Source organism: Aythya marila (assembly GCF_965140915.1).
Source record: "Aythya marila genome assembly, chromosome: 1".
NCBI classification, from domain to species: domain Eukaryota; kingdom Metazoa; phylum Chordata; class Aves; order Anseriformes; family Anatidae; genus Aythya; species Aythya marila.
In genome coordinates, this window is record NC_139042.1 from 164383182 (window position 1) to 164402703 (window position 19522).

At 51.8% G+C, this 19522-nt stretch overlaps 1 protein-coding gene across 1 annotated transcript in view; it reads left to right on the forward strand.

Moving 5' to 3' along the window:
- TCF20 (transcription factor 20) overlaps window positions 1-19522 on the forward strand; it is a 112621-nt gene that overhangs the window by 36681 nt on the left and 56418 nt on the right. The window lies entirely within an intron of this gene.

A 19522-nucleotide genomic window follows, 5' to 3' on the forward strand; every position in this document is an offset into this window, starting at 1 on the left:
CCTCTCCACTTTTTTCCCAATCCACGTGGTCTTCACAATAAGGAGAAGCTGTTACTACTGCTAGCTTCATGGTGTTAGCTCTTGGTCCCTGCGGATGCCGTGCATAACAGCGTTGCAGGGCATTGTCTGCTACTGCCTGAGCAAGCTGAGAGCTGAGAAGGTAGGGTTTTGTTGTCTGGTGAAATCTCAGAGGCTGCAGCCTCTGGAGTTTTGGAGTTGGGATGTTGATGGAGCCTACTGGGGCAGACAGCTGTTTGTGCACCCTAAAATTGCCACGTGGCCTTTGCTTTGCCACGGGATGGCTAGCGTGGTGAGCCAGGCCCAGGGAGTGAGAGGGACAGACGGTGGACGGGGGACAAGCTTCGGGGAACGAGTTGGGCAGCTGGAAGGAGTCGGGCCCTGTTTAAAATGGCTGCTGCCGCATTCAAGGGGCCATTTTAAGTGTCTGTTATCCTACTCTCGCTTAAGGATGTAATTTGAATGAATGTGAAGCCAACAAAAATGTTAGATTCCAGTGCAAATCTGTGCTGATTTGGGGATTCATCTGAGTCCTAACAATGCGGAAAGTACTGCAGGATGAGAGGTGATATATTGTGGAAATGTAAGATATGAATTTTATATTTATTACTGACTTGGCAGGGTGCTTTTCACATCACCATTCTGGTACAATTTTGATTAGATTTTTATGCTGAGCATCAGAGAAACACTGCTTGTGTGAACGCATTTCTCCCTCCCTTTTGTGCTTTCCTTCTCTGATAAGGAGAACTCTGTGCTGATGAAAGATAGAGGGTTGACAGTCCTTGCACCGTGACAATACAGGTTAGGCGATGCCAGTGCAAACTTCCTCTGCCAGTGTGGAGGATGCGTGTTGACATGGACCAGAGGGCCGCTCGCAGTGGGAGGAGAGGTGAGTTTCTGTGTCTTTCTCTCTGCAAGGCTTCAGACGGGCAGTGGAAGTTTCTGTGATGTTGACATGCACGGGGACTTGTTCGATGGTCCTTAGTCCACGTGCTGCTCTCATTTGTCACATACTGTTGTCTCCTCACAAATTTTGTTTACTCCCAGCATGTGCTGGCTCCGAACTAGCATTGCAAGCAGATAAAATTCATCTGCAGATGGAGTGCTGTCTGTTCTCTCACAGGTACTTGTTTTCCTTAAATCGGTGAGCGTCAGGAAAATACCCTTTGCTGGAGGCTGCCTCACAAAGTCAGGGTTCTGGGGCAGTGGTAAATCTGTTGTGTGTATTTATATTTAGTTATTTATACAGCCCTTGTCTTTTGTACAGAGTTTTTTAGGAGTGTTGATGCATGTATGCCTCCTTGCTTTGTGTCAGAGTTAAGCCTGTCCCCATTTTATAGCTTCATGAAAAGCTGTGTTGTGGTTCAAGATGGTGCAGAAGGTCTGCATTGTAACAGGGGACTGAACCCAGACTTCTGGGACTCGCAGTCAGTGTCCAATACCCAAGAAGGATGAGGGAGAAGGGAGCATGATTTTTGTGCTTATTTAAAGACCTATATATATGTTTGGGCCACATCTGCTTCTGTTGATTGACATCTTCAAATGTGGCACTTTTCATTAGAATAAGTGTCTTGAGGAGAGGCTTAAAAGGATAAAAATGGGGTGGTAGCTTTCAGCGTCTTCACCACAACCAGCATTACAGCTGTGCTGCAGAAACGCAGGCAGCTTGTGGCATTCGGTGCAACCAAAAGATTTGACTGAATCTGATCCTGGCAGAGCAAAACGTACGAACAGATGATTGCCAGCGAGTTGATTTACCGTGATCAGATTATAAGTCGTCATCTGGGCTGTAGTAATTGACTCTGTTTGCAGTCCTTCCCCATTGCAGTGAGAAGTAAAACGTTGGCTTGAGCCACCGGGAGGCCGGTCGGTGTAGCGGTGCTGTGACTCAGCCGGCAAATGGCAACTCGTTAGTCACAGCAACTCCACGGCCTGCTCCCCTGTTTGCCTGGCTGGGGCTGCGTTGGAAGAAGAGTGAAAGAAAAAGCCTGGGAGGTACCGGTTAGAGCTCTGCTCACCGGGAGCGTGGATACGAGCAACCCCTGAAAGATTTGTTCAGGTCCAAGTTGCTGTCCTGCTACAGGAATCGTGTCACCCCCACCGGAGCTGCGAATTTGTGTATTTAAAGTCTTGGCAGCGCACGGACAAGGCTTAAGGTGGTGTTATGTGGGTTAGTAGCTCAGTCCCTAACCTCTGGCAGCTGGGAGGTTGACTCTGTGAAGAAAAGGAGGAGAACATTTCCCTTGCTGGGCGCCAGGCTCGGCTTCCCAGCTGCCGCACGTTACCCCATGCCTTCGCGTTATCTGGCAGCAGCGCGTGAAACCACGTGGCTCCAGCCTCCCCCGAAGGAAACGGTGCACTCAGCCCTTGGGCAGCGCATGTCCCACCTGAGCTCTGAACCCTTCAGCAGCCCCAGTTCGGGACTCAGCCCTCCAGGAGGAAACCCTTTGAGCCGTGCAGAACCGCCACGCACGTGCGTTATTTATGCAGGGGAGCGGGTGTGCGGGAGGCCAGGGGACGAGCTCACGGCTCCCCAGCTGTCCTGCGCCGCTTTGCGTGGCCATTTGTCCTTCGTGGTCCCTCGTCCCCTGCCCAGGGACAGGACGGGGGGCCTGGAGCACCCAACTTGGCGCCCCCGAGCTGCCGCCGCCCCCCGCGCCCCACGTGGAGCGCGTGCTTGGGCTTGCGCGCGTCTTCTGGACACCTTCCCGGTGAGTCTTCCAGAGAACGACTGCAGATGAAACGCAATTAGACACAGATGGACGGGGGCTGGGGGAGGGGGGAGGCGAGGCCGGCTTGAACATGGGGGAAGGGTAGAGATTAATTGCGAGGCGGGCGAGGGGCAGTCGTGCGGAGGATCGGAGGTCTCCGCCGGGAGACGCCGGCAAGGCCGGGGCCGGGCACCCGGGGAGGTTTCTCTGCTCTCGCCGCTGCTGTGGCTGTTTGAGGGCCGGGGGGGTGGCAGGCGTGTCCCGGGGGTGATTAATCATGTATGGCAGCACCGGGGAAAACGAGCGTGGGGCGCACGCTGAAGCCAGCGCCGCTCCTGATCCCATGCGGCTCTGGCAGCAGGAGGACAGGCCGTGGTTCGGCTGGGCTGGGGCAGCCCGCGAGGCTCCCGAAACTTGAATCTCTCGGGCGTGGGGAAGAATGAAAAAAATGCACGAGCGGGGAGCTGAGCTGGGCCAGGTGGGAGGAGAGGCGGAACGGGCTGGAGGCTTAATTAGCGAGGAGCGTGGAGGAAATTAAAGGGGGTTTGGCAGCAGCGGGCGGCGAGCGCTTGGTGGTTGGAGAGGTGGGGACAGGGCGCAGAGCAGGCCAGGTCAGGGCAGGGCAGGTGGCCCTGGGCTTCAGGACTTGTCAGCCTCCTCTCCCTCCACGCCCTGGCACTACCTGAAAAACCTGAGATTTAACCACAGATTGGTTTCTGTTCCGGGCAGGGAGTTGGTTTGGTTTTAAGCCTCCGGGATTCAACTTCTTCTTGCCTGGAAGAAATGCTTAAGAAATAGAAACCTGCTTATTTCGCCTGCACCATTTTTTGGAGAGGTCAGAGTCCTGCACGAAGAGAGAACCAGAAGATGGGAACATCGCAAACCTCCAGAGTAGCAGACAGGTGATTAAACCAGCAGTGCTGGCAGGCCTGCAACTTCCAGCCAGGTTTCCCAGTGGCCATCACCTGCAGCGGTCTGCACACACATCTCCCCTCTCAGCTTCCCCCCTCAGTTTCTCCTGCAAGTAGCTGAAAGCTTCCCCTTTTTTCTGCATCCCCCTCCAGAAGTAAGGCAATATTCCTCCCACCGCCACTATTGTTTCCAGTGGCTGATGACAAAGTGTTTGTACTGTTTTCCCTTCATCTCAGAGACATCCCTTTTATGGGCTGTAGCAGTTCTTTCTGGGAGCGTTGTACTGGAGTGTTTGATTACATTTTCCTGCCCCTTATTTACCTCTGCTCTAGATTTGTTCAGAAACCCTTAACTACAATGCTGACCGCTGTCACGGAGGTGGGATCTCTCAGATAATTTTTGTAGGGTTGCTAGGACATGTTGCCTTTATGTTTGCTCCTGCAAGATTGCTAGTGAGTTGTTTAATGCCTATAAACAGCTCCTCATCTTCCATGTGCCACTTCCTTGTGCAATTCAGAATCTGAATCTGAATAGCGGCCAGAATCTGGAAGATCCTAATTTATTTCTTCCCCTCTTTTTCTTCCTTAATTGTGATATTTAATGTGCAGCTAAGTAGTATTTGACAAGGCTAAATATTACCACAAAGGAGAGAGGAGTAGGGTGTACGAATTGTGCAGGCTCTAGACTGGAGCAGGTTTCTGAGGGCAGCGTTGGCTGCTGTTGGGAAACGCGTGCTGCAGAGCTGCGTGAAGCCTGGGTGCTGTGGTTGAGGTTAGAGGTACTGCTGCAGTGTTGTTTTGGGATCCCTGGATTAAAAAAGACATGTTGTTTTCCGAGCAGAGTCGAAGCATGTTAGTGGCATCAGAATCTGACAAAACCAAGAGCTGGAATAAATACTTAATGCTCGTCCCTGTGAGACCTCTACTCGCAGTCAGTAGTCATGGAAAACAGGACAAAACAGATTTGGATTCCCGAGTTTGGTGAATAGCGCTCCTTTATTTGTTGCTGTTGTGGAGCGAGGTGTTTTCCTCTCCTCACCAGTTTGGCAGGCCTCCTCTGGGTGTTTGTAGCCCGTGTGCTGACATTAAGAAGGCGCTGGAAGCGGTCTGCGTGCTGCAGGGCTGTGCTGCAGGATATGCGCTGAAGGTAGCACACAGCCCCGCAAGTTTCGCCCTTTGTTGCTGGTTATATTTTCCATGGAAATACATTTTTCTGTACAGAGCCATTGGAGTAAGCAGGGCTTGTTCTTATATATCTAATTTTGGGTGCGTATGAGGACTCGGGCAAGGCGTTGGGTTCCTTCGGTGGGAAGGGGAGCCGTGCTGAGGGACTGCTCTGACCTGCCTGGGAGCACCATCGGCCCACTCTGAACACAGCACTGAGAGCAAGTGGAGGGACGAGAGTGTGTCTGTGCACTTGAGGCCTGGATGAAATTGCCAGTTTTCATTCAGTTCTTCCTGAGAATGTGTTTTTTTTTCTAAGGGAGAGCAGAGAAGGAAGGGGCAGCTCATCCTGTCTTCTCTCCTGTCATTCATCAAGGAGGCGACGGAAGCAGGGAGCTCGTGCTAAGGCATACATCACAGCGAGCATGATTTAAGAAAAAGGAAGAAAACCGGGGACAAGAGGACATAATTTGCTACCTCACCTCACTGAGGGGAGCGTGCTGGTGACTAATGGGAACTGTGGTTGTGTTTGGACAGGGATGATGCTGTGATGGGGAGTAACTTCCACCGTGGGACTGTTGGAGCTTTCGGGGCAGCACGTAGTCCTTCTCCATCCCTAGGGATCCCGAGTGGAGTGAGGATTTTGGGGGTGCTGGGTCCCCCCTGAGGTGGAGAGGTGGCTGCCCAGGGGCTGCCAGGCCAGCATGGGCAGGGTGGTGCCAGGCTCTGAGCCCTCAGAGCAAAATGTACCTTCCCGGTGTGTGTTAGGTCCCTGCCCCTCTGGGTTTTGGGTTCCTTCCCTCACACCTGTCCCCTTCCCAGCACACCCCCTGGAGAAGCCTCCTCTGCCCCACTATCTGCTACGGCGATTACCTGAACTTCTCCTCTTGGTTTAAGCAAATGAAGACTCAAAGCATCAATGTCTTCATAGGAAAGGTGACCTACAAAGGGGGGGAGGGAGGGAATTAAAAGAGGCCTTGCATTTATGCCCCTTTCCAGTGTCTCTTTATGTCTTAAAAAGGACCGAGCGTGGGGCTTGGGCTTTTTTATCCCTCTTTGCCTCTTTTCTTCCCAGCGTGTTATTTGGAGTACAAAAGGAACTGTGGGCTTGTTTAACCTCGGGGGGAGGGGGCTCCACGGACAACCCCAGCACTAATAGGCTTAGGGCTATTCAGATAAAACTTCAGTGACTGATTATTTAAAAAAAAAAAAAAGACTTATTGAGACCTGTTAAAAATTAAGGGAGCTGCAATGGGTGCGAACAAACAAATATTAGGTGGAGAGCTTAAGTTTGGTGAGCCACGTCCATTTCATTCGGGGCTAAAAGATGCCTCCCAGACCACAAACCCATGAATCTTAAGGAAAAAAAAAAAAAAGGGGGTGGGGGGCTTAATAAGACTGTTATCTTGCAAGGAAGCAACGATAACGTGAACCAGGCCTTTCTGTATGTTGAGATATCTCTATTTCGTGAGGAGGGAGCAATGCACCTGATTTTTTCGCCCCCTCTGTCTCTGGTCCCCGTGCTCGATGCTGCCCCGGGCTGGGCTTCTTGGAGGTGCTCCAGGACCTCCCCTGGTCGCCTGCTCCCCACCTGCCCGTGCCAGGGCTGCCATGTGGAGGGGAAGGAGCCGTGCCCCCATGTGAAGCCCGCGGCCATCCCAAGCCTCCCTACCCCCTGTTGCTAGCCCCGCTCTCCGTCCCGTGCCTCGCAGTCCAGAGCGGCCGCTAATTAAAACCCTTGGAGGGGATTATGATTGAGCTAACGGTGGTTATTTGCGAGGCTGCTGCTGGGGGGGGGAGAGTGATCCATCCCCAGGGAAAGCAGCACTGGCGAGGGGTGGGGGGAGCGGGAGGGAGGAGGAAGTGGGGGCGAGATTGGCAGGTGACTGCCAGCTCCGCCGAGATGACAGCGGCAGCAGCTCCGCCAGGCCCACGGCACCCACTGCACTGCAGGTACTGGGCGAGCCCGGCCGGGGGGAGCAGCGGGGTGGGTGGCTGCAGGGGAGGCTGCTGGCGGGGGGGGAGCCGGCTGCCGCGGCGAGCGCCGCGCTGGAGATGACACTGGCTGTGTACGTGCAATCCTGAGACTTTGCGTTCCCGAGAAGCTTTTTTTTTTTTTTTTTTTTTTTTTTTTTTTTTTTGCCTTCGTGTAATTTTGAAAAAAAAAAAAAAAAAATGCAGGGAGAGCTTCCCCCGAACCTGACGGTATGCTACCTACAATCACTTCCCCCCCTTGCCAGCGTTACCATGCTCTGCAAAAAACGGTCTGAAATGCTGTACTATTTTTGTCCGTTTCTTTAGGAGATTAGTAGTGAAATTTTTAATTTTTAAGGTGCTAGGAATAGGATCCTCAGTCCCACATCTTCTCCGTGTAACGGGGCCTTTTTTACTGAACGTGAGGCTGCATTACAATCCAAACCTCACAATTTTCTTGTTTGATGATACTGACTATCCAACTAGAAAATTCATGTATCCTCCTCCTGCAGGACTGGCAGGTAAGACCGAGACTGAAGTCCTGATTGACATCTGCAGACAACATTCCTGCTCCTGCTTGCTCTCTCTCTCGCTTCCTCTTTTCCCTTTCGGAGGGCAAAACATCTGTTTGCAAAGGGCTGAGGACATGAGCTGCACAGGGAGATAAAAGCAAAGAGCCCTCATCCCATAAGAGTTCATAGATCTGTAACTCAGGGGGCTGGCGACAGGGCTTGGCAGGGGTTGAAATCCTTCTGTCTTTCTCCCTTCTCATATGTTTGAGCTTGAAAAACAAAAACAACCGGGGTTATCTCAGATGTCCAATAGCGAGGATTTAGATGTCAGCCTCGCTATCTGCTTCATTCTTTGTGTACAAAGACAGAAAGAGGATCACAGATTTGCACCTAAGCTACACAGAGGGATGCCTCGCTTTATCACCAGGAGGGAAGCCAGCGCCTCTCCCCTTGCACTACAGCAGAGTTCAGCCCCAAGGGCCTTATGCAGCCGTTGCTGGGGTTGAAGCCCCGTTTTCCCCCTTCCCTGCAGCAGGAATCAAGTTTAAGGAATTGGGGCTAAGAGTTCAGGCCACATGTGTGATTGTAGACCTGTGGGATCTACGGGAAGCAGAGGAAGCTCAGAAAAATGTCTCTGCTCTGCTGCATCTCCCTGCAACCACCACCAGATCACTGCGAAGTACTCAGCTGTAAAAATGCTGCCTTTTCTCTTTGATCTGTCATGACTGTCAGAAGACCACCATCTATGCCTGTGCAGCTGTGGCCTTACAGGTTGTAGCCCAGAGACCAGCGGAGGTGCTGTGAGCTGTGCTCACGGCTGGCAGGCTGCTCCACACAGCACAATCTACCTACGGCTCAGGTGCTGTGCCGCTGTCCCTATTGGAAATGCCTGCGACAAAAGGGGCAAAGTCCCTTTTATTTCCCAGCGCTGACACAGGCGTGCTGATGCATATTACACGGCAATATGTATTTTGACTGCTTGACAAAGAAAAACGAGATCCATGACAGCTTCTTGTCAGGCAAGCAGTCCTCCTGAATGGCAGCATGGCCACAGCCGTCTGTTTGGAGGTGTCTTCTGGGCGGTGTTTTCCAGAGCCCCGGCGTGGCTGGTTGCAGAGACCTGAGACCTGGGCTTTACGCTGGCAGCTGCTTGCAGTCTTCCCTGAACAGCACTAGGAGCTGTGAGCATTCAGCAGCTTTGAAAATTACATCATAGGCATCTTAAATGGTACTTTTCAAGTGTGCATTCGTTTTAAAGCTTAGCAGCTGGCCTTTTGGCCGTATATATAGATCACACACACACTGAACTGCTTACTAGGAACAGCAGCTATTCCAACCCACAGAAAAAATACACATTTCCCTTCTGCCTCCTTCCTCCCCTCTTCTGTGTGGGATGAGGATGCCAGGGTGTACCTTCTGTTCCCCGACGGGCAGAGAGACCCTGAGCTGGACTCCCTAAGCTATTTTCCTGTCCGTTTTCCTAGAGCCTGCTGGCTCTAGCAAATGCTCCCCAATGGGGCCAACCATTGTGGAGCGTAGTTCCTGCTCTTTGGGTGACTACACTACAACCCGCTGTATTTTCAGTGTTGCTGCTGCATGGCAGCGGAGTTCAGATGCTTGTAGCCTTACTTGGGGGTGAAAGGGACTGGGGGTGACCCCAGCAGAGGGCACAAACGAAACCCGTAACGCAGAGCGCACAATTAATAAGATCACAATTTTGGGCAAGTCTCAGGGTAGCAGGAGCGGGTAAGACAAAGCCGGCGTCGGGAACTCATTTTAATTTCAACCATCTTGTGCCTGTGTAGTTGGCTGTCTTTGTTTAAAGAACTTGGCCTTCAGGTAGAATTTATTTGGACTGCTTGCTTATCCAAAGAACATTAATGACTTTCCTCGAGGAGCTCTAGCCAGCACCTTTGCACCCCGGCTCTCCTCCAGCCCCATTTTCTCTCCTCCATAATCTCCCGGTGCCCGGCAGCAAGCCTGTAGGGTACATGCGCGAGTGAAAGAAGCTGGAGTTGGGGAATTAATATTCCTGGAACATAACACCAGCAGCATGCACACGCTGAGGAGAATATTAGAGCTATTAGCGGTGGGAGTTTGGAGTGCATGCAATATCTAGATGGAGAATTCAGTGTGATTAATCTGCCTCTAAGCAGCAGCCTCCGGGCTCTGGGAATTCTGTGGCACGTTTGAAATCAGAACTTTTTTTAATTACCTTTCCGCATCAACAAAACAATCGCGCTTGTGTGAAAATAAACCCCGCGCAGCCCCTGCCCTGGCTCCAGTTTGGCGTTTTGGGGTGAGACGCGCCGCCGAAGCGCGGGCTGCTGGCGGTGCCGGCAGCGCTGCTGGCGCTTCGCACGAGCGCGGAGGGACTCGGCCCGGGCGTCCTGGCCGCCTTCCAAGGCAGGTAATCGCGCCGTGGGCCGAGCCGGAGCAGGCCCGTTCTCGTTTGGGTGCACGCGTTGGGTTTCTCTCTCTTCTCCCCGCTCCTTCGCTGCGCTCCCCCAGCAGCGTGTGCCATGCTCCTGCCGTCTGTGGGCACCCTGGCGCCACAGCGGCCATGTTGTGTGCCCGGCCGCGGGCAGGCCAGGGCGATCCCCAAGGAGAAGGGGTGGGATAAACACGGTCTCTCCCATATAATCCAGGGGGATTCAGGCTGTATTAAACCTGTGCCAAAGCCGTGGCCAAACGAGGAGCAAGGCCTCCTGAGGAGCGCGGTGGGTACAAGGTTGGGTGCCCGTGGCACACCTTCTCCCCTCCCTCTCAGAAGGAGAGCATCTCCCTTCCACTGCAGCCAGTTTTATTGCCGCGCTGGCACTGGGAGCCATAAAATGCCACAGGCAGCCAGGAAAAATCTTCCCAGGTGCTGAGACGGTGCCAGGGCTGGGAGGAAAACCCTCACGGTGCCCAAGGCGTTGCCGTTCAGAGCCTGTCCAGGACGGAGCGCACTGGCTTGGAGGAGCCTCTCAGAGCCTCCCTGCGAGCCCGGCAGCGCGCTCCTCCCAGCCCTACCTGCCAGCCGGCTCGTGGCGGGGATCTGGATCGCTTCCCTCGTGCTTCTCGCTCGCTCCATGCACAGCTTTCCCTCCTGCGGCATGGCAAGCTGCGGGAAGGGGCAGGCTGCCGCCGCCCGGCGCGCTCCTGCCCCCAGGCTGGCCTTGGTGAGGCTGGAGAAGAGGGGTGGACGCGGGGCTGCCTCCCCTTTGGCTCCGCAATCCGGTTAACTTGGTAAATATTACATCGTCTGCAATTAGCGTGCTTTAATTTTCCTTTTTTTTTTTTTTTTTACTCCTTTCACTTGGCTGTAGCTGTGCCCTTGGCTTATCCCTCTGAATTCCTGGCCTTCAGGCATTATTAGCACAGTGCAAGTGTTTGAGCTGCCTTTCTTCAAAGGGAGGAGGAAAATGCCATTTTGAACACAACTAAGAGGGTCTTTTTTTGCCTGTGTCCCAAAATATTTGAGGTTGTGTTAAATCTCGGTAAATTGCTATTAAAAACCCTCCAACTGAATAAATGAAGAGGACGCCAAATCCTGCAACTATCCAGGCCAAATTAAGCCCATACCTACTTAATATCCCCGTTTGGAGGAGGTGTTATTTCAGAAATGACCCGAGAAGTTTAGATCACGTGCGTTTGCTCCCAAAGCAACACGCAAGCATTGCTGTGCACGGGGAGCACACTGGATCTTTCTTTTACCTGTCCCAGTCTCCCTGCCCCTCCCCAGGGCACCTAAAAAAACGAAAATACGACGGGGAACCGAAAACCTCACCGCTGAACTCCGTCGCCTTGCTTAGGCCTCTAGTACAACTTCATTACCTGGAGCCTGAGCTTTAATACCTCTTTTATTCCAATTACAGTTTAAAAGTGCTTTCAGATCCTCAGGTGGAAAAAAAAAATAAAAAATGAATGCATGCTAATTAGCGTTACCTCAGCCCAACCCGCCACTACCAGACCTCTGCTGCCGAGCGTCACTGCCAGCGCGCTGCCACTTATCCCAGCTGGCTTTCTCGGTGCATCCCGGGTGTGACCTGCAGCCTCCGCTCATCCCGGCCCTTTTCCCCCTCCCCTGCCGTCCCCGAAAGCCTCTCTGTCCCCTGCCGTGCTCCTGGGTCTCAGCCCCGGCACCTTTTCTGCCTCCGGCGCGGGTCACTGGGGCAGCTCCGTCCCCAAAGGGCTGCGGGAGCGTGGGCAGCGCTGGAGGACGGTGGCCAGGCTGCCACTTGCTGCTGCCCGTGCTGCTCAAAGCACTTGTAAAAGGTATTTCCACGGTGGTCGCAAACTTTACCGGGAGGGGGGGGAGAAGAAGAAAAGAGGATACGTGTGTTTTTTTACGGAAAAACAAGCCATTTTCTTGGCCAGCCATTTCCTGAGTTCCCTTTGTTACTACTGCAGATATGTGTTTGAATAAGAGCCGTTTCCCCTCCCCTCTCCTCGTCCTCCCCGTTCTACCCTGCAGTGAAGTCACAATCCTGTGTTTGTGGGCTCGGCGTGATGTCAGAGCCCCAGCCTTGTGACTTCACTCGCGGGCTCAGGCAGAAGGTGCAGACGGGGCTGAGAGAGGAGAAAAAAAAAAAAGCCCCCTCCTCTTCCCTCCCCCCCCCCACCCCCCCTCCACCCTCTCGGTTTATAAAACCAGTAGCTGAGATAAATCGGAAGGGGGTGGGGAGAAGCAGCAGGGAAAGCTGAGAAAAGATGCCAGAAAGGTACAGTAAATGGGCTTTATGTCTCTCTTCCTTCTCCAAAGTTTCCAGTGGAAAATGGCCCGGCGGAGGCCGCGGCCGGCAGGCCCCGCGCGTGCGGCCCTGGCACCCCGACACGCCGCGGCCGCCCGGGGAGCGCGAGCGGGGCGAGCGGGGGGCCGCGGGGCAGGGGCTCGGCGCGGCCTCTGGCGGGGCCGCAGCTGCAGCCCCCCGCGCTCGGCCGCTGCCAAGGCCCCAGCTGGTGGCTGCTCCCCGCAGGCTGGCTCCAGCTCTGGGAGAGCGCCAGAAATGGGTTATTGGGTTTGTGCATGTGCCTGCCTGGGGTATTTTTATTTATTTATTTTATCCTCCCCCCCCCCCCCTCCTCCCCTCATCCTTCCTTCTTCCCCCCCCCCCTCCCGGCTGTATCCTGTTGACGGTGGTTTGGTTTTGTTTTGTGTTTTTTTTTTTTTTTTTTTTTCTTTTGGTTCCTGAGGTGTTTGGGTTTTTTCCCCCCTCCCTGTTCTGCAGGTTCAGAGTGGCGAGGGGGTGCTGGGGTGGGGGCCCTGACGGCGATGGGTGTGCGCGGGGAGGGAGGAGGGCAGGGCCTCGGGGTCACATTCTCAAGGGCTGGGAGATGGGATTGCTTTTTTTTTAATATCTCCATCTTTTTTTTTTTCCCCTTTTAAACTGACGACAGCACAATAGCAGTGTGGGTGCACCAGCAAAGAGCAACCTCAAAAAAAAAAAAAAGAAGAAGGGGGAAGGAAAAAAAAGGGGGTGGAGGAAAAGGGGGGGGGTAGCTTGCCCCTCCCTTCTTCTTCAGCATTTTTTTTTTTTTCCCTCTGTCCAATTTACCGTTCATTTGAGATTTCGGACAAAGACAGGGACAGTGGGTGGGCTGCTTTGAGTTTTGTGATATAATATGACTGGAGCGAGAGAGTAAAAGGCAGACAATTAGGGATCGGCGCGAGGGCTCTGCTCATTCAGGCTGTTGAGGAAGCCGTCATTTTGTGTTAGTGCATGCGTCTGGAGGAGGACGGCTGGCAGAGACTGGCAGGGGAAGGATGCCTGACACCGTGTTGCGTTTGGACTTGCTAAATGCCCGCTCCGGGAAACGGGGGCTTCAAAGGACAGGGCTCGGGGACCGGGGGTCCTGCTAAATTTGCCCCTGCGGCGAAGCCAGCCCTGGACCCCGGCCGCTGCGAGCGTGATGTTGGGTTCAGCCCGCGAAGGGGAGGGCTGAGGAGCGGGGGCAGCGTGCAGGTGTCACTGCTCCCGGTGCCCCCAGCTCTGCCCAGCACCTCGCCCCGGTGGCCAGCTGGGCTAATCCTGGTGGCCAAGCCGTGGCCGAGCCGTGGGGCCCAGCGGCTGCGGCACCGGCCTCCTCTGCGCCTGGGTCGCCCGGGTCCCGCCGCGCGTCCGCCCCCGCGACCCGCAGCGCGTCCCGCTTTTGTATTTATTTATTTCTTTATGTCAACTGCTGGACCCTGGCTGTCCTCTGCCAGCACGTTTCCAGGCTGATGAATAGCACCCCCTGCAGTTATAGAGCCGATCTTTTGTAGCGCAGATGGATAATTAATCGTGCGGCACTTTTGCAGGCTGGGGGAAGGCCCCCATCTGCGGCTCCCTCTGCGACCGGACCCGTGGCCTGCGCCCCTCGGCCCTGCCCTGCCGCCCGCAGGGACCCTCGGTGGGGAAAAAAAACACAAAACCCAACCCAAAATGCTGGGCAGCCGGACCCCTGCACCGACACGGGGTTGTTTGCACCTCGGCTCCATCACGGTGGTGATGTTGAGGGATGTTCTGCCTCCCCCTCGGCTCCCCCAGGCCCAGGAGGGCAGCCCCGCGGGTCACCTCATGGGACCAGGCGCTGCGAGGACAACGAGGGACACGCTCCCTGTGGCATCCAGGGTGGCAGGGGACGTCCAGGGTGTGATTTAGCCATGATTAGATGCGGAAGAGATTTTAAGCCTCATCATCTTGTCTAGGTACGGCAGGATTGTTCCCCACAGGGTTTTCCTCGGTTCTTTATCTACACCTGCTTTTAAATTACTCCTGAAAGAGCAAAAAAAAAAAAAAAAAAAAAAAAAACAGTGGAGAAAATCCTTTGCTTTGATTTCTCTTCAGCTGGGGACATCCGTCGCCCAGGACTGTAACCAGAGGTGTTCAGGGAGGGGGAGGAGTGCATCGCTTCAACCCCATGCCAGGATGTGAAAGGATTAAATCTCTTTCCTAAGCAAAGTGAAAGGTCCCCAGGTGTCTTCTCTCAGGCTCGGAGATTGCAGTGGGAGAAGTGAGGCAGGATCCAGCTGGGTAAGAGACCTCATCAAGAGGATAAAAGCATTTAGGGTAAAGGACAGTCTGTCTCCCTGAGTAGGGGAAGTAATCAGCGAGGATGTGCAAGGGTCTCTCAAAAAAGCCCTGGGCTGGAGATGCTTGTGTCAGAGCAGACTTTCCAGGCACTGGGGAAGGGGAACAAGCTGCAAGTGTTAATTGGTTCCCCCTTTCTGTTAAGATATTCCCTTTCCTGTAACCACCACTTTTTTTTTTTTTTTTTTTTTTTTACTTTTTTTTTCCTCCAAAAAAACAACTTCTCAATCTCAATGAAGAGAACTGCTAAGGAAACCCCCTACTTACCACCTAAGGCTAGCTGCTGACTTACTGTTTCTGGAGCCGAGATAATGCTGGCTGATTACAAACAGGGTGACTACCCTTTCTCATCAGCGCTAGGAGTAAGCTGGCACCTTGATCTGCAGCCTGGGGAATGAATCATGCTGCAGGAGTGGGAAGCGCCGCTGCTTTCGGAGAAGGGAAGTCGTCCCTTCGCTCACCCTGCGTGGCTGCGACGGGGGGACTCCTGAAGTTTAGGCTGCTACCCCAGAGGAGGTGAAATTTCACCAGTTTTGCTCCTCTAATCGAAACAGCATCTCTTGGTTAGACCTGGGTTCAGCCAGGGTTACTGCGGGCCCCACCGCAGCCCTCTGGAGCGCTCGTTGTGTGAAAGTGTTTGTGTTGGGGTATCTTTAATCTAGTTTGTGGGTTTGGGCTATTTCTGAAATTAGGTAAACACAACGGAGGCTCTTAGAGTTGATAGAGAGACATGCATCGTGCTTGCTGAGTCTTCTCTCCCTGCTCCTGTACTCGTTGGTGGTGCCCTAAGAAGAGGTGCCAGTAGGGTTACGAGCCGCAAGAGGTGGTCTCTTCAAGAGGGATGATGACAGCCCCGACACATAAGCGGAGGTTTTGTTAGTATCAACCTAAACCTGACCTTTAGGAGGCAACTGGAAGGGTCCCCAGCATCCTGAAATAGAAACTGCATGAGATTCTACGAGGTGTTCCCATCGCTTGGACCCTCTAAGATAGATCCCTACAGACTTTACAAAATTAAAAGCTAATTCTCTTAACCTGGGTCTGTTTCTTCTGTTACCTGGTAGCTTTTAAAGCATCATCATCGCTTGGGGTATGAGCATGAATACATGCTTCTTTCCCGTACCCCAAAAGTGCAGGCAGTGCTCCTAAATATTTGAAGATGCTGTGTTGCAAGCCATAAGTTCTGTACGTTCGCAAGTGCCCTACCCTTCTTTGGATTGAGCATGTTGTTAACATAATACAGAGCACTAAAATAAGAAATTAATGTCTTCTGAAATTTAGAATTAGGGCTTTTGAGCATTGTATGTACTTTTATGGGTCTCAAGATACAAAGTAATTAAAGCGGTTGTGTTTGAAGTGTTTTTTTCCCCATGTTTTGTTAGCAATACGAGATATATAAGTAAACAGTGGTGAAACCGCTAAAATATTTTTAATAAACCAATGTCTCTGATGAATCGGGACCAGAAAACATCACCACACGTGACAGAAAAAAAGATATAATTTGGTTTCTGCGCCAAGAAGATAATGAGATTTCACGTAATGTATATCTTAAGTGGACCCTAAGACTACCGCTATGGAAAATAAATGCAGCCTTCTCAGCAGATGGGCGTAGAAGACCTTGGTGCTGGTCTAGCCTGATGTGCTCTGCTTTTGCCTCTCTCTGCTGCTGTGCTGAGTGATGCGCCTGGTGTCTGTAGTACGATAGCAGCAAGGTGCCTGCAAGACTAACGCTGCTCCTTCAGGGACCTTTCTTTTTTTTTTTTCCGGCTGGAACAGCTGAGATTCAAAACAGCCACTGCGTGCATCAGGGAGGAAACCAACAGGGAGTGAAGTAAGAATCAAAATCTTAGCTGCCTCTAAAATTTGGGACTGCATGTCATGGGGATTTAAGCTTGTCAAGCCTGGAAATTCCCACTTCCCTGTAGGCGGAAAGAAAACCAACAAATGAAACCTCTGTGAAAGGCCAGCAGAATTAAAAGGAACGAAAAAAAATCCTTTTCTGTAAAACATGTTCTGGCAAGGCAGAGTTGTTTTTTTGCAAGGCCATTGTAAAAGATGAGTCCTTCTAATATTTAAATTTCTCCTTTTATTTAGATATGTTTAGCAATTCAGATAATGAAGATTTATTGATGGCCTTTTCTGCCTTGTTGGAGACAGTCTTGCCGGAGAATCATATTTGTGTGGCTTTCTATTTTAATTTCCACCTTTATTGCTTTGGACATCAGCATGGAAATGCGATCCTTTTTTCCTCAAAAGTTCAGCTTCTGTTGTTCCTAGCCTTTTTACCGGACTCGGATTCTTTTGTCTGCAACATCACAATCACTTTCACAGCAACTAATTCTGATTCTGCCAGGAGCAGCTTTTTGGCAGGAGGTAAAAGGAATAAGCAGAAGAAGCTGAGCAGGTCTTAAGGTACAAAGATCCTATTTTCATGAATCAGCTCCTTGTAACGGGAAGATGAGAGGCCAGAAGTGTTGCGGCATTAAAAGATAGAGCAGAATTGTCTCCTCTATGGGCGATTTAATTTTTTTCCTGCTATGATTCACGCTGCCTGCCTTCAGCTGCTTTCTCGTTTTTCTTCCTTTGAGAAGCTCCAAAGTCCTTCCATCCAGTTGTTGTTCTGCTGCAGGAATTTGGCTCTGGGACGTAGCACCGGGGCTTGTGGAGGTGCTTCTGGTGCCTGGAGGAGAGCCACGTCCAAGCGATGCACCCAAGGTGGGCTGAGAAGCCACGTCCTTCCAAAATGCTTTCCAGCAAGTGCTCAGCTCCTGTGGCTGTCTTAGGGGGAAAGTTCAGTGCTGGTGAATTAATGAGGAGAGCCCTCTCTGTCTTTGCAGCAGTTCCTCTGGAGACATCTGATGCTGCTTCTCCCTTGCCCAGGGTCAGGCGTGACGCTTTTTATCTGAAGTAAGCGTAAAAGAAATAGGAGGAAGGTGTGGGGAATCCTGGGGCTAGATGGGAAGAGAGGCAGGGAACGGTAATGAATGCAGCCATGCTGATGTCTTTCTTGGAGGAAGAGAAACAGGCTCGCTGCCCTTGCTTTACACTTGCTTCGAGACTTAGCTGTCCCACCGTGAGCATCAGTTTCAGTCCCTGGCTGCGTGACCTGTAGGTGCCTGATCTCGCTGTCATCTTTTGTATCATCTGTCTTCCAGCTAGTCTCTAATGCCCATTCCCCGAGCATCTAAGTGCCTGGAGATGAAAGCTGTGAAAGTGCAGCGGCGAGCCTGTGCGTGACACGGAGCTGTGCAGCGGGGGAAGGATTAGGATGAGGGCAGGGCTTGGAGGGGACGGTTTTCATGCCTGTGAGAAATCTGCCTGCCTGGCTCTGGAGCCTTCAGCCTTCTGGTGCCGCTGGCTCAGTGCTTTTCATCGGCAATGAAACCTTTTATAAAGGAGAGGAAATCTCTCGGAGGACCCCACCAGCTGCGTTCAGACATCCTCTTTGGGCTAACAAACGCTGGGGCGCCCCGAGCCTTCCCAGCATCTGCTACCCACAGACTTGTTCTCGGTCCCGCAGGCTGCATCCCCGGCAGTCCTCCTCCCGCTCAGGCAGAGGGAGCTCAGGGGTGTGGAGATGAGGTGTGGTGGAGGTCAGGAACCGGACACTCCTTCCTTTCCCCCCCCCCAGGCTGCTGATGTATGCTCCTGCAGAGCCATAGCAACTGAGCAATCACTGAATTATGGCTAGATCAGAAGTGGTGACCTCAAAGACAGAAGGAGACTCTCCATCTCCATTTGTCAGTCCTCTCAGGGTCAGAGGGAGATTTTTCTCAGGGATCTGTGGGAGAGGGGAAAGGGATGTTCAAGGTAAGCCTTACATTGAGGCACGAAAGGAAAAAAAGGTTTGCTTTTGCCACTGGCAGAGCTTGTGTCTGCTGAGCGTCAGTGCTGTTTCCATATGCGCGACGACAGCAGCACGTGTAGGAACAGTGACTCTAACCCCAAGGGCTGTTTATGGGGCTCAGTTTCACCCAGAACCTCCCATCCTTCCTAAGAGAGGGTTTCAAGTCTCAAGGCTATTTTCTTTCCCGTCTCTGTCTTGTTCTTGTGCAAGCACTTTGGTTAGGTGGGAGGAAAAGGTGTCTAAGGGGACACAAGTAGGGCTTGGGAGGGTTTTGTGCTGGTGGGCTGAGCTGGTTTCCTTCCACAAAAAGCAGGCACTTCAGTCTTTCTTATGAGGGTCGAGCGGTGCATCTGAACAATTTATAGGACTTACTTGCAGGTTACAGAACGTATTTGCTGGAAATTTACCTGCAAACCTGTTTAGTTTGTTCCATTGATATTAAAATTGGTCATTTAAGGGTTTATTTTGGTAAGTGACCAATTTTGGCCTTAAATCCTTTAAGCTTTAGGCGCGTGTGGCTACTACTGATGGCTTTATGGTGAACTAGAACTGCTTGTGTGGATGCTGGGTATCAGCCCTGGTCACCCATCTGCGGGATCAGAGCCCAACGGGAGCATAACGGGATTACTTTCTCTGTTAGTCCTAACGATGTTTTATTTATAACAATATTTTCTGTAACTGATCATCGTCGAGTAGTTGTCACTGAATGGGTAAGTCAGAAGGCTGAGTTTCTTTCTTCTGGAAAGAAAGCGAAGCATTCAGTGGCAAGGAAAAAACTGGCGATGTGAACAAGGTATACTAATGACGGTGGTTTTTCTTCCGGAGTCTGCAGACAGCCAAAAATTAGGTTCTGAGAGAATTAAATTCTCCATTAAGCTCAGTGGGGTTGTATCTTAAGGCCCAATACATCACTTCAAAAGCAACAAAGTAGATGGCATCTGCGCTCACGTGGTACTTAATTAATATATTTGGGTTCTTTTGTTTTCATTTGAGACTTCAGGTGATGCTGTAGGTTACCAGGGATGCCTGCTGTAGTGTAGCAGCTGACGATGGTGTGGAATTTGCCTGTATATATATATATATATATATATATATATATATATATTTTTTTTTTTTTTTTTTTTTCTTAAACAACTTCAGCTTATCCTTCTAATATGTTGAGGTTTTGAGTATTTTAAAGCCTGACTCCTCTTGTGCTTCCTTTACACCACCTGTTAGTCAGTAGCAGAGATGGGAAGTGCTGTGGTGAAGCAGACAGAGATTCAGGTATTTAAGGATGCAAATTCACTTACTTTTATGCCTTGGAGAAATTTTTGACTTGATGGCCAGC